This window comes from Theropithecus gelada, chromosome 7b (genome assembly GCF_003255815.1).
Source record: "Theropithecus gelada isolate Dixy chromosome 7b, Tgel_1.0, whole genome shotgun sequence".
NCBI classification, from domain to species: domain Eukaryota; kingdom Metazoa; phylum Chordata; class Mammalia; order Primates; family Cercopithecidae; genus Theropithecus; species Theropithecus gelada.
The window spans coordinates 27,589,530-27,604,061 of record NC_037675.1 but is presented as its reverse complement, the minus strand read 5'-3'; positions in this window follow the sequence as shown (position 1 = coordinate 27,604,061).

Genomic DNA, 14,532 nt, shown 5'->3' with positions numbered 1-14,532 from the left:
TATTCCAAATTGAGTTACGAAAAGATTGAAATACAGAAAGACCATGTTGGAAAATATACTATATAGAGAATGTTAAAATATATACAACTGGTATAGATACAGACATCCCTGAGTGAACTTTACTAGGAAGTCTTTAAAAGGGAGGTCTACTGAAATAACTTTTTAATTTAGGTCTATGAGGTCTGCTGAAATAACTTTGCCCTTATTTTCACTGGATATCTCCCAGTATTTTGGCTATTATTATATATATTGGTAGAGCAGTTTTCAAGTTGTTAACCTAAAACGAAAGAACTCTAGATGGGTACTGTTTGTGAGCATTTGGGGAATTTCAAAAAGGCCTGTGGTGGTAGACAGAACTAGTGTCCTTAACTTCAGTAGTAATTAAACTCAGAATCTGTCATTCATCTCAGCTTTGCAAATAAGCTGAGAAATTCAGAGATTTCTCATTGACAGAGAAATGGGAATTTACTGGGCAGTTCAATAAAAAAGGGGTTTTAGAAACTGCAAAAGATGAGAACTCTGCTTCTGGCTGTCAGAAGAGCTGACAGGATTCAGACGGGTTCCAGCAGGGAATGATGACATTTTCTGTCAGAATCACAGAGCTGCTTGAGAGACCAGGACTGGATATTAATGTAGCCAGTGTGAATTTGCTCCACATACTAAGTTGCATGCTTTGTGTTCTAAAAAAGACTCAAATCATATTTCAAATTCCCTCTCTTTAGAGTAGAAAAAAATATATACTTTTTGTATTTAATGAAGGGGACTCTTTTTCTCCCTAGAGATATCCAAGGACTTAGTGGAGTTGTAGTCAGTACCTGTTCAGAAATTGAATGTAAGGATGAGGATATGGGCTGGTCTTTACTTAATGGCAATTGTATCTTTACCATTAATCCTTATGCTACATGATGGTGTTATTGAGGCTAGTCTTCTACTATATGTTGGGCACTGGTCTACTGACAGGCTCATTAACTCCACCATGGTAACAGCACTTGCTGAATATATGCTCAGCCACAAACACCTATAGCACTGCTCTGTAGTTGCAATGCTAGGAGGCTGGTCTTTTCCAGCATGTAGGACTAGCTTCACAACCAATTAGTAAAAATAATTCAGACAAAAGATGAGCTAAGTAGGTGAGAGGTAAAAACGAGATCATAGGATCGGGGTGTGATGAAGGGTTGTGCTAACAAAATATGCAATCTTTGGGATTGGTTGAGGGAATATAGGACCATGTCTGTGACTCACATAATTGGTTTAAAGTATACAAACTATATAGATTGAAACTGGGGTTGAGGAGGGAGAGCTGGAAATAAATTTGCAAATAAAACTGAGAAACTTATTACCTAGATGTGGGGATATCCCAAGTCTATCTCCAGCTAACAAAACTTGGATAGGCATGCTGCCTTGGCATATTTGAAGAAAGAAATAGGAAGCATGCCTTGGTGTTTCATAAACACGTATTAACTAAGCCAATTCATGGATACATTTTAGTTGTTAGTATATAGGGAAGAGATTAAATTTTAATTTTTCTGTGCTTTCCATTTTTTGTTAGTTTGTACCTAATTTCTATTTTAAAAATTCCTATCTTTCCTTAGTTTAAGAGGCAAAATGTTTTCTTAGACCAAAGGCCAGGCATAAGAGAAATGTGAGTTGTTGTGTAGTTTAGTATGGTGGGAGTAACTTTCATTTTGGCTTTGCATTTTAGAAAGAGCTAATAGAACACGGAGGTGAAAATGTAGAATGGAAAAGTTTGGAACACTTAAAATATTTATCCTTTGTCATCCCAGGCTTTTTCCTTATGTAGGGTAGCAGGACTTCTGGGGAACAGAGTATAAAGAGGGTATGTAAAACTATATATCAGAATCCTCCTATGAGTGCCCAAGAATTTTTAGAGGCTCTGGAACATACCATTCATATAGACATGAATAACGTTATTCAAGATAAAAGAGAATCGTACCATCTTTTTGTCATCTTTATTCTCCATTTTTTGTCTTCCTCCCCTAGTACCAATAAAAACCTTTTCTAAATCTTAATTTAGAAATAGAGTATGCTAAAAGAGCAAAGAAAGAAGAAAATAAAAGGAAAATAAAAGAAATAGAGTATGCTAATATTCAAGTCATTAATAAGTTATAACTACTGTATACTAGACTCTGATACCTTCCATAACTCATAAGAATAGTTAACATTGTACTGGAACAACTGGATTTCCACATGCAAATAAATGAAATGGGATCTCTGCCTCATATCATATACAAAAATTAACTCGAAATAAATCAACGACCTAGCTATAAGATCTAAAATCATAAAACTGTTAGAAAGATGCAGGAGTAAATCTTGATAACATTAAATTTGGCAATGGAATCTTAGCTGCGATATGAAAAGCAAAACAAAAGAAAAATAAGTAGGACTATTAAAATTAATAACTTTTATATATCAAAGGATATCATCAAGAAAATGAAAAGACATTTAAATTTGGAGAAAATATTTGCAAATCCTGTATCCAACAGGACACTAATATTCAGAACATGTAAAGAATACTCACATCTGAACAACAAAAAGTCAAAAGCCCAATTTAAAAATGGGCAAATAACTTGAATAGATATTTTTCAATGAAAATATACAAGTGGCCAATAAACACATAAACACATTTTAAAATGCTCAACATCATTAGTGACTAAGGAAATAAAAATTAAAATCCATAGAGATCCCACCTCACACCTACTACTATAGTTATAAAAACAAAAACAAAACAAAAGCAAGTGTTAATGATGGATGGACAGAAATTGGAATTCTTGTACATTGTTGATAGGAATGTAAAATGATGCTGCTTCTGTGTAAAACAGTTTGTTCTTCAAAAAGTTAAACATAGGATTACCATATGACCCAGCATTTCCACTGAGTATGTATATATCCCCCAAAATTGAAAATAGACATTTACAAAGATGTTTGCATACCAATGTTCCCTGTAATATTATTCATAATGGCTAAAGGGTAGAAACAACTCAAGTGTTCATCAACATATATAAACAGTTAAACAAAAACATGATATTACCTGTGATGGAATGTTATTCAGCCATAATGAGAAATGAAGTTCTTCCATTTGCTACAACATGGATGAACCTTGCAAACATCATGCTAACTGAAACAAACAAGGCACAAATTTGCAAGTATTGGATGATTCCACTTGTATGAAATATCTAGAATTGGCAAATTTGTCTGCATGAAGGGAAAATGAGGAGTTATAACTTAAAGGGTAGATGTTTTTATTAGAGGTGATACAAGGTTTTGGAAATAGAAAGTGGTGAAGATTGCATAACATTGTGAATATAATAATGCCACTGAATTGTACACTTAAAAGTGGTTAAAATGGCAAATTTTATGGTATACATATTTTGTCACAATAAAAAGAGAATACCATAGCTAACATTTAGCAAACATTTAAAATATGCCAAGCTCAGTTATAAGCAAGCACTATTACATTAACCCATTTGATCTTCATAACCCTAATACATAATATTAGGATTATGCCTACTGCTATACCAAACAGCCCCCAAAATTTTAGTAGCTTAACATAGTAGATATTCCCCCTCCCCGCTTCGCATACTAGTCCAATGAAGGCATTTTTGGTCATAGGCAGCCTTCTTTCATATTATGGTTCAGGGACTAGTAGTCTTATTTATTGTTCACTACTTCCAGCTGATTGAAATATTATGAAGGGGAAAATATTATGAAGAAAATATTATGAAGAAGACACAATAATTTCTTTAAAACCATGAGCCTTTAGTGGTCTACAGCAATTCAACTTCCATTCTCTTAGTGAGAAATAGTCATGTGGTCATACCTGAATGCATGAAAAGCTCAGAAACTTAGTGCCTGACCAGGCAGCCATCCTTCATTACACTGTGCAAGGGAAAGTATAAATTTTGATAGATTCCTTATTTTCTGTAGCAAAGGCAGGTGACATTATTCTGATTTTACAGGTGAAAAAACTGAGCCACAAAGGGTGGACATCTTGTCCAAGTTCACATGGTAGGTAAGAGGACAATACACAAACCCAGATAATCTGATTTGACGGTGTATACTTAATTACTACACCCTACTGCCTCATGCTACAAAAGCTTTTCTACAAAATGGTAATGGTATATAATACTGCTTCTCATCTTCATCTTTCTGACATCTCCCTAATTCATCCTTCTTCTTCAAATATGAAATGAGTGAAGAAATAATCTTTCAAGAATTTCCACAAATGCATTAGTAACGCATCACGAGGATATATATTTTGTGTTCAATGAAAATATATTTATTGTATTTATCTGGCCATTCTACAATGATAGAAGAAAGAATACTACATACACATACACACACAAAATGCTTCTGTTTAGCTTTTAATTCCTGTCAAAATATTATTTAACGAAAAGTATTAATATTTTCTTTAATAAATTATGTGTTTTACATTAGGTGTAACCTTTATAAACATGTTAAATGCTTGTCCTAAATACTTGTATCACAGTATAATCTCTTTGTAGAGAATAAATAATTAGAGGATTCTGGAAAGATGGTGCAGCGTATTGCGGGGAGTTTCATTTTTTTTTTTACTCAGGTAAAATTCAGATAACATGAAATTAGCTATTAACCTTTTTAAGGTATACCACAATTCATTGGTACTTTTTACATTCACAATGCTGTGTAACTGTTACCTCTATCCAGTTCTAAGGCATGTGGATCATTCCAAAAAGAAGACTTAAATCCATTAAGCAGTCATTTCCCATATGCCACTTCCCCAAGCCCCTAGAAACAGTCCTTCTGTCTTTATGGATTTATCTATTCTGTATGTTTCATGTTACTGGAATCATGTATTATGTGACCTTTTGAATCTGACTTCACTTAACATAATAGTTTTGAGGTTCGTTCATGTTGTAGCACGTGTAAGTTCTTAAGTCCTCTTTATGGTTCAATGATTTCGAAGTGGATGACTATCACATTTTGCTTATTCCCTCATTAGTTGATGGAGATTTTGGTTATTTCCACTTTTGGGCTATTGTAATGCTGTTATATGAATTTATGTAAAAGTATTTGTTTGAAAACCTGCTTTAAATTATTTTGTGTGTATATCTAGGAATGGAATGGCTAAGTCATATGAGAATTCTATGTTTAACTTTTTAGGGAACTACCAAAGAGGATGGCTAGAATACACAGGGTAGCAATGTACTGAGAGAAAAGAGCTCCACAAAAAGAAAACTTTAGAAATCTGAACGAGTCCCTTTGAGTCTTCAGCTAAGTACTAATCAGCACATGCAATGGAGAAAACTACTTAAGGATTAGAGGTGACAGCACCTGGTGCTCACACAGATCTGGAAATTGTTCTTGTTCCCACCACCCACAGTGGAAAACCTCATAATTCATTATGCATCAGCTGTAGTATTCAGAGGATATTCCCTCAGTTATACAGCAAAACTAGCCCATTATTAAATGGTGATCTGGTCCCACCTAATAAAGCTTAGAAGACCCCAAAATTCCACTTTCTAAAGAACCACATCCCTTGAGAAAGCTCAAGAATATTTATAGGAACACAAAAATATCCAGCATCTAACAAGATAAAATTCACAACAACTGGCATCTTATAAAAAATTACATGTAGAAAAGCAGGACAATTTGATCCATGTTAAAGAGAAAAAGGAAATAGCCAAAATCATACCAGAAATGACACATGGCAGAATCAATAAATAATGATAATTTTTTGTTTAACTGTCTTCCATGAGCTCAAGAAGGTGGAGGATTTATTGAACATATTAAATAGATTCTTGGAAGGTATAGAAAAGACCCAAACTTAACTTTTCACATGAAAACTATATGTTTAATGTTTCTGAGATAGGTAGTGTATTCAATTTACTTGATATTTATGAGTAGAAAATTCTAGGTCTAGTGAATACACAAATTTTGATAATTTGACTAGAATTATCAAAATAAAGTCATGGCTGCTGTATTAGTTCATTTTCATACTGCTATACAGAATTGCCCGAGACTGGGTAACTTATAAAGAAAACAGGTTTAGCTGACTCACAGTTCAGCGTAGTTGGGGAGGCCTCAAAAAACATACAATCATGGTGGAAGGTGAAGGGGAAGCAAGGCACCTTCTTCACAAGGCAGCAGGAAGGAGAAGTGCTGAGTGAAGGGGAGAAAAGCCCCTTATAAAACCATCAGATCGCGTGAGAACTCACAGTTACAAGAACAGCATGGGAAAAACAGTCCTCATTACTCAGTTGCCTCCACCTGGTCTCTCCCTTGACACATGGGGATTATGAGATTGTGGGAATTACAATTCAAGATGACATTTTGGTGGAGACACAAAGGCAAACTGTATTAGCTCCTGTTAAATTCTGGACAAACCCTGAAAGTTTTCTTAAGTACCTGGAAGGAAGTATTTAAGGAGTTAGTTACCAAAGTGACTAGTTCCTCTTGAAAGCTGGAGACTCCAAGCACATTTGGGCCTGCAATTTCTCTCCACTCCCCCTCTATCTTCCTGATACTGAGTTTGCTTAGTCAGTGCCCACAATTGTGTATTCCAGTTCCCTTACTATTACTCTGTTACTATTTATCTACATTAAAAAATAAAAATTAAAAATATGTGTATATATCTATTGGTTCTATTTCTCTGGTTTCTCTAGTTGAAACTTGATTGATGTATACCTAAAAAGATTTGAGACATACCAGGCAGTTGCAATACATGTATTTTATTAGGGGAGAGGTTTGAACAAAATGTAAAGTAACTTTATAAGACCGTCAAGGAAATTTAAATACAGATCAGATATTTGGTGATATTAAGGAGTTTTGTTAATTATTCTCAATCTAATAATAGTATTTTAGTTTTTCAAAAAAGTATATAATACTTTTGAAGAAAAATGATGTGACAGAATTTGCTTCAAAGTATCCTGAGGTAAGGGTTACAAAGGAAACAAGATGGGTCAGTTGATAGTTTTGAATGTGGATATATGGTACCTGGGACTCATTATACCTTTTTGAATATATTTCAAATTTTCTATAATGAGAAGGTAAAATGAAAAACTAATTTTTTTTTACTAATTTTTCTACCGCTATTACAGAATTAGAACAGCTCAGTTTCTTTTAGTCTCCCTCATTCTATCATACAAATAAACACACATACACACACACACACACCCCCTCTGTATATATACATATGCACATATACATTCACATGTAAATGGTATTTTTTAATAAGTAAGCTCAATTTGCTCTCAATTATATGAAATGATACATGGATACAATAATTTAGAATTATATTATGTAAATTACACACTCACAACTTAGCATGGTTATGACTACATAGGGAAACCAAAAGATTAAATATTAAGGCAAAATCTAGGAGTGATTATGTTTTTCACATCCCATAAACCATGGTTTATGGTAATGCATTCTTTAAAATATACAAGGATGCCAATTTGTTATTGTACTTTTAAACACGAATAATCTTGTTATAACTTTTTATTATTTGACCTGTAATAAACACTTGAAATAGCAAACTACATTAGAAAGGAACTTGACCAGAGGCATTAAAAGCTTATCAAGAAGTCAAGAAATACTATTGGTTATTTGAGTAGTAGGAAGTAAACAGATAAGAAATCTGAATAATCCATAATGCAAACTATTCCCTGATGCCATCTGTGTGTTTACTATTTATCATTTGAAGCTGTATTTCATAATATTTATAACATCTCATTTATTATTTCTTCAATTCACTGCATCTTCCTATATATAATACTTTTCAATGAAGGAGCTATCCTATCAAAATGATTGTTTCCATGTTTACATGTGAAAAGATACATTAAAAAATTTATATTCTATCAATTCCTATGTCCATTTTTGATCTCTGGCCTTAGCTCTAGCTAAGAACATCATGGAAGGTAGAAGATGTGATGACGTACTAATTTATTACACCACAACGATGGCATAAGAGTGAACTGTGATAAATATTTCTACTATTTACACATAGAGGAATTGCAACGTCAGGTAATCTTATGAATCCACAAGATCTTATGGTTAAAATGGAAAGGTCTACAACAAAAAGTCATAGCTCTTGAGTATTATTAGGGTGACCATATAATAATCTAAGTTAGGACAATTTTGAGGGTATTAACAATTGTTCTGGGACATCTGGCATAAGCCAGGACCATCTGGGGGCAATTGGACTTGGAGTCACTCTAGGCTTTATCGGAGTACAGTATATATGGTATATAGCCCAAGTGATTTAAACTTGGTTGACAAAACATATAAATACTAGTGAATTATTGTTTTGTTAGTCTACTTTTGTAGTTCTTTTTAAAGATTTTTTTTTCTTATCCTTTTATATCTTAACCTCTTTATCTTTCATTGTTTTACTCCAGAAATTTTTCACATCCGAATGGTTTAAAAGATGCAACTATCACATTTTGAATTGTGGTTCCAAGTAAATTTATTTTCAACTGTAGATTCTAATAAGTATTATTGTTTTTAAAATGCAAAATTAAAGACATTAAGTATATTGAATATATTCTTTATATTAATCTTGTTTTCCTTTGTATTTATTTTTCACTGTGCCTAATGGTACATCTTCAAAATGTGTACTGCCAACTCTTTTAAAAATACATGGTAAGGTACATAGTATGTACTTTGATTTTGATAATATTCTTTGTTAGATTCTACAAATAGTAGAAAAAATACTATTTTTTTTTTCAAGAAAAAGAAACTGACATACCATTTATCAAGTCTCCTGTTATATAGATGGGAAAATTAAAATTCAGAGAAGTTAAGCTACTGTTAAGTCACAAAGTTAGTGTGTGGAAGAGTCACAACCAGATCATCAATTCAAGGTTCCCTTTTTAACTATTTTGAAATAATTTTAAACTTAAAAAGGAGTTGCAAATATAGTAGAAGTTCTCCTGTACCCTTCACCCAGCTTCCCCTAATGTTTACATAACCATTATACAATTATTATGAAGTAATATTAGTTCAGATTTATTGCCTTTAAGTCAAACGTGTAAAGTATGAAATGATATGTTTCATAATATTTAGAAAAAGTGCTAGAAAAATTAATGATCCATTAGAAACCAGGGAAGCATATTCAGTGCCAAAGAATTTAGTATTCTTTCTAATCCTAACATATCTATTAGGATGACATGTTTACAAATGGAATATTAAGATTTGAGGACTTTGAGATAGTATAGAACACATTTATGTCTCTATATAAATTAGTGTGAGCTTTCATACTTCTATAAACATATCCACCAATAGAGAATTTATTATTATTATTGAGTACAGAAACATAAAAACTGTTTAATTTTTAACAAGTTAAAGTTCAATAAATAATTTTTCCATTAGTGAAATCTTAGAAAATTATTTCTAATCAATATGTATCCATATGTCTATTTAGAGAACTTGTTATAAAAGAATTGGGATAGGTCATGTATCTTTTGGATTATATTGCCTCCTATTTTCTTTGTGCTACATTGAACAGTAACAACAACAACAATAACAACAACAAAATCAGAATACTGATTCTTCATAACTTATATCTTAAAAAACTAAAAATTTGTTTGTGAAGAGCCCAGAGAAAACAAATTATTCAGGCTTTTTACACTCAGTGCTTGGTTACAATATTTGAATTATAGAAATTATAAAGCCTTCTTTTTTAGTACTTTCAGTTTTCCAAATTATTTCATTATCCTTACTATTTGATTCCTAAAAATACCTTGTATTAACAGTCTTCTTATTTTCTTTTTCCCTAAATTTAGGTCGATACTTCTAACAAACTGGTAGAGCCTCACTCATATGTCTGTGCTCTATCATTTTTATGCCCACTGGCCTGATTTTCCATCACCGTGGGGATGTTCTGACACCAGGAAGTGTTAATGCCCCAGCGTTTCCAGCCTGTGTAGGGGCAGAGCAGACTCCAGTGGCCAGAGAAAGTGCTCAGAAAAAGATGCAGTGCTCGCAGTTGAAGACTGGCCAGCATGAACTGAGTTAAGGCCACTAGGAATAGATCTCGACCAATGGCTGAAGGGAGCTAGTATATATATACCTCAGCTTTCTCACACTTCTAGTGGGATAGTTCTAGGGCTAGTGTTTTAAACTGGCTTCAAGAAAATCACAGTGAGGTTAAAAACAATGACAACTTGCTTGGTAATTTAAACTTTTTTTTTTTTTTTTTTTGCTTTCCTTCCTTTCCCTGCCTCACTTCCCATGTCCTACTGTTCTTCCTGAAATTATTTCCAAAATACACTACTTGCACTTGAATCTTTAAGTCAGGGTCTACTTCTGGTGAGATACAAATTCAGAAAATGTTTTCCCAAAGCATTCAAGAGACATTCAAGTAGTGGGAGTATTTATGTTTTGTATTATGTTTTGAGTAAGTAACAGGATCGATTGTAGGAAAAGCAGGAGCATGGAGACAAAGTGAGAGTAGGGTTATCTATGGATATCAACTATCTGTCTTTTGTCATGAAAGCCAATCATTGTTCCTGAAAATAGAAAATCTTATGTCTATGTTACTTAGTATGAAACAGGAAGAAAAAAAACTCTCTCAATAAAAGACAATAAAGACCAGGGATTTTGTTCTTTATCTTAATATCATTTTCTATCATGGTTGCTTATATTTGTAACTAACACAAGTTGTAGGCTGTCTTAAGGTGTTATAAATATTATTAAATTAGTAGAGCTGAATTGCTTTGTTAATTAAAAAATAAAATTGTATTTCTTTTGGGAGAAGTAAACCGTCAAATGCTTCTATTATATTTTTAAAAAGTATATTCTAACAGTTTATTTGTAGCATAAAAGGTATATCATACCAAATATTAATAAACTGAGATCTACTATACATTTTTATTTATTCAGTTTTATTAGCTGGTACAAAATGCAGAAAACAAAGGGTAAAATGTTTGTTATGTCCATTTAATCAGAATTATAGAGACATGCAATAAGAATGATGTAGAAGTATAATTAAAAAAATACTAAAAAATGGAAGGTTAATTAGAATGTATTCTCTGATAATCTTCATTGTCCAAATTACTAATAGTTCGTAGCTGACTGATACTTTGATGTCTGACTAGGTCTTGGGATAGTCTCTGTGATTCCTGGCATATCATACCTAAGTTACCATTCATCATCCCACCCACATTAAAAATTATATCTACCATTTGTGGGCCCCATGGAGCAATAGGTATAACTATTTAAACATTAAGTCTGAAGAAAGAAATAAGAGAAGGGTCAAATAAATACTACAAGAATACAGTGTGACTTTTATGTAATAGCATGTATCTGTAAAGCAATTTAACTTATAAGCTCTTCTTCAACTTAACTGATGCATGGCAATGACAAAGATTTTCTAAACTATGTTAGAAATATTTTATTTTTAGAGATTTGTTAAACTAAGGTTTTCCAATTCTAACTTCAGTCTTTCACCAGTTCAAAATTACATTCTACTGAATACTTTGCTCAGGCTTTAATGTAATATGTTTGAATTATCTGTCCTTCAACTATCTTTGTCAACTGTCGTTTACTATTTTAAAACAAATCTAGTGCTAAATATCAGCCCTTTTGTAATTTTTCATTTAAAAATGTCCTTACATAATTTTATACACTGAACACTTTGTACAACGTCTGGCATCAGCCTTTTACTATCTTGAATGCCACATACTCATCCCAAACCCTTTTTCCTCATCACAGTTCCATTTATACCCAATTGTATGTTTAATTCCTCTTTATTTTGGTCATGAAGGCTATATGGTGGTTTCCTATTACATTACACATCAGATGAAAATTTTGGACTTTGGTTAATAGACCTTTTCCAATATGCACTAACTTACCTGCTTTCCTTTTCTTTCAGCTCTCAGCATACCTTCTTCACTGATAGAGGCAAACGTTTTTTCCGTAGTCCAGATGAACTTTTAGTTCCAAACTAAATGCTATTCTCTTTCTCATTAGTGGACTGATACCTCTCATTGCATAAAAAGCACCAGAAATCCCAATGCCTCCTAGATGATTCTTCCAATAAGGACGCTATGAGGAGTGTTAGTATTCCTTGCTATTGCCTACTTAATCTATCAGGAATTAAATTTTATTCTATTCACTTTGGTTATTGCTTTAGATATGCATATATTCTTTGTTAGAATATCATAATTACAGTGAAGTTCCTTCTTATGCTAGCTTAGTATGAAAGCCATCTTTCTGGTTCAATTGTTGTAGTGGAAAGTATAGGGAACGAATATTTTCATTCTACAAATCTAGTGAATATGTTTATCCTTTTTACAGGTTAGAATACATTGCCACAGTCTCTCTCGTTTGACTCCCAAGAATGGTGGAAATTGGTTGGAGTCTCAGTCCCTGTTTTGAGTGGGAGGGAATCCGGAGCTCTAATGTATTGCAACATTTAAGAGAGCAGCCTTGCAGTCAGGAAGACCTGAGTTTGAAATTACTACAGTGTTTAGAGCTGTGTAACTTTGGGTAAATTTCTAATATCTTTAAACCTAAACTACCTCATAAAATGGGTACAGTAATAACTACGCGACATACTGCATGTAATTGACACAGCATGCAAAGTGGATTGTTTGCCACGTGGTAAGAACTTAATAAATGGCAACACGTTAAGGGATTTGCCCAAGATACACTTGTAGAACAGCCTACAAGGACGAGAAACCAAGAAAGATTTCAGACTCCGAAGCCCATGCTTTTCTACCACCCTGCTTCCGGGAACACTGAGTTAATTAGACTACTAACTTGATGACTGACCTTGAGCAAAATACTTCACCGAGTCAGTTTACTCATCTGTAAAATGAGGGACTTGATTTAGATAATGCCTAATGTCCTTTCAGAGTCTATTCCAGCTGCATTAGATGTTTTATTCGGTGTTGTAGGGTTGACGTTCAGGTCCGTGATATGTCCAAGATCTGTATAATCATAAGCTGTGCACATGGCAATGAATTTTATTCCGACACTCGTATTTCTGTGTGCACACTCAGCTGTTGCCTGTCTTTAGTCTGCCTACCAGCGCCTTTTGAAGGGAAGACCCACACCTAGCTTTATTTATTTATATCCTGGCTTGTTCCCCAAAGGATTTATGGCGGCGAGTGACACTCTAAGTCCCCTAATGGTGCCACACAGTGCGATTATGAAATCCTCTTTGGATGAAACCATCCCGTAGAAAATCGCCGATGAGTGAGATGCTAACTAATTAATGTCTTTCACCCAACTCTTAAAAATAAAAACTAATGCACCTAGCTAGAAGTCCTGGAAGCATACAGTGCAGGCTCTCACTCCAGCTCTGACGCTGTCCCACCCGTTGTCAACGGTCACTCGAATGCCCTCCTTAGACCAGCCAAAATTATCGCCGCTCCAGTACCAGCTGGACCAAGATCCCACCCTACCCCTTCGCAGCCCCTCATCACCCAGGCTTCCTGATTGGGAAGGGGCCCGAAGAACCTTGCTCACATTTCCATTTTATTGGCTGGCACGGCTGTCAGTAATCTCTCCTTCCCGCCTTCTAGCCTAGCGCGTTTCGTGGACCCCTTGGTTTCTGCGACAAGCCGCTTACGTTTGCCTGAGCCGTGTTGCCGGGGACCGGCGACCTTTCACCCCTACCTTCCCACAGGAGCGCCCCGGCCCCCGCTCCCGCCCCAACCGCCGGCGCGCGCCCTCACCGCGCACGCGCTCCCCTCGTGCGCGCACACGCCCGCGCACACACACTCCCTCACCCCCGCCCGCGGTGTTCCCCCTCACCCCCCAGCTGCCCCGTCGGCTGAAGCATCGGCGCTGGGAGGCGGCGGCGCTGCTGAGAGGCAGGGACCCGAGCGCGAAGTGTGTGGGAGTCTACGAACTCAACCCCTCTCTACCCTCCCCTCACAGCCACCCCCCTCCCTCCCCGCCAGCCCCCCCCCAACAAGCGGGAGAAATAATGAGCGAGACCGGGCGGCAGCAGCAGCAGCGCCGAGCAGCCCAGGCAACGGCAGAACCGCTCCGACAGCGGCGGCGGCGGCAGCACCAGCAGCGGGAGCGAGCGCAGCGCTAGCGCGGCGCGGGGACCGCCGCGCTCCTTCCCGGCTCCTGCCCTCCTCTGCCGCTCGCTCCTTTCTCGACATCCACCTCCTTCCCCTCCTCCTGCTGCTCATTCACTCTTTCCCTCACTCTCCCCTCCTCCTCGGCTTCTCCCCGCGCCCCGCCAGCCCTCGCGCTCTCCCACTCCCTCTGCCCGTCCTCCCCGGTCCCCTCCTCCCGCTCATTCACTCGCCCCTCTCCCTTCTCCACTCTCTCCCCCTCTCTCCTTTCTTCTTCTTCTTTCACCCTCCGTCTCTCACACCCCCTCCATTCCCCTGTCTCCTTTCTGACACTGCACTGCAGCTGCTCCTCAGCCCTGCCCCCTCCCCAGTGAGAACAAACCAGCAACATTGCTTTTTTTCTTAAAGAGATTTATATTGATCCGATTAAAAAAAAAAAACCTTAAGAAACCCCAAACGCAAAAAAAAAAAAAAAAAAAAAAAAAAAAAAAAAAAA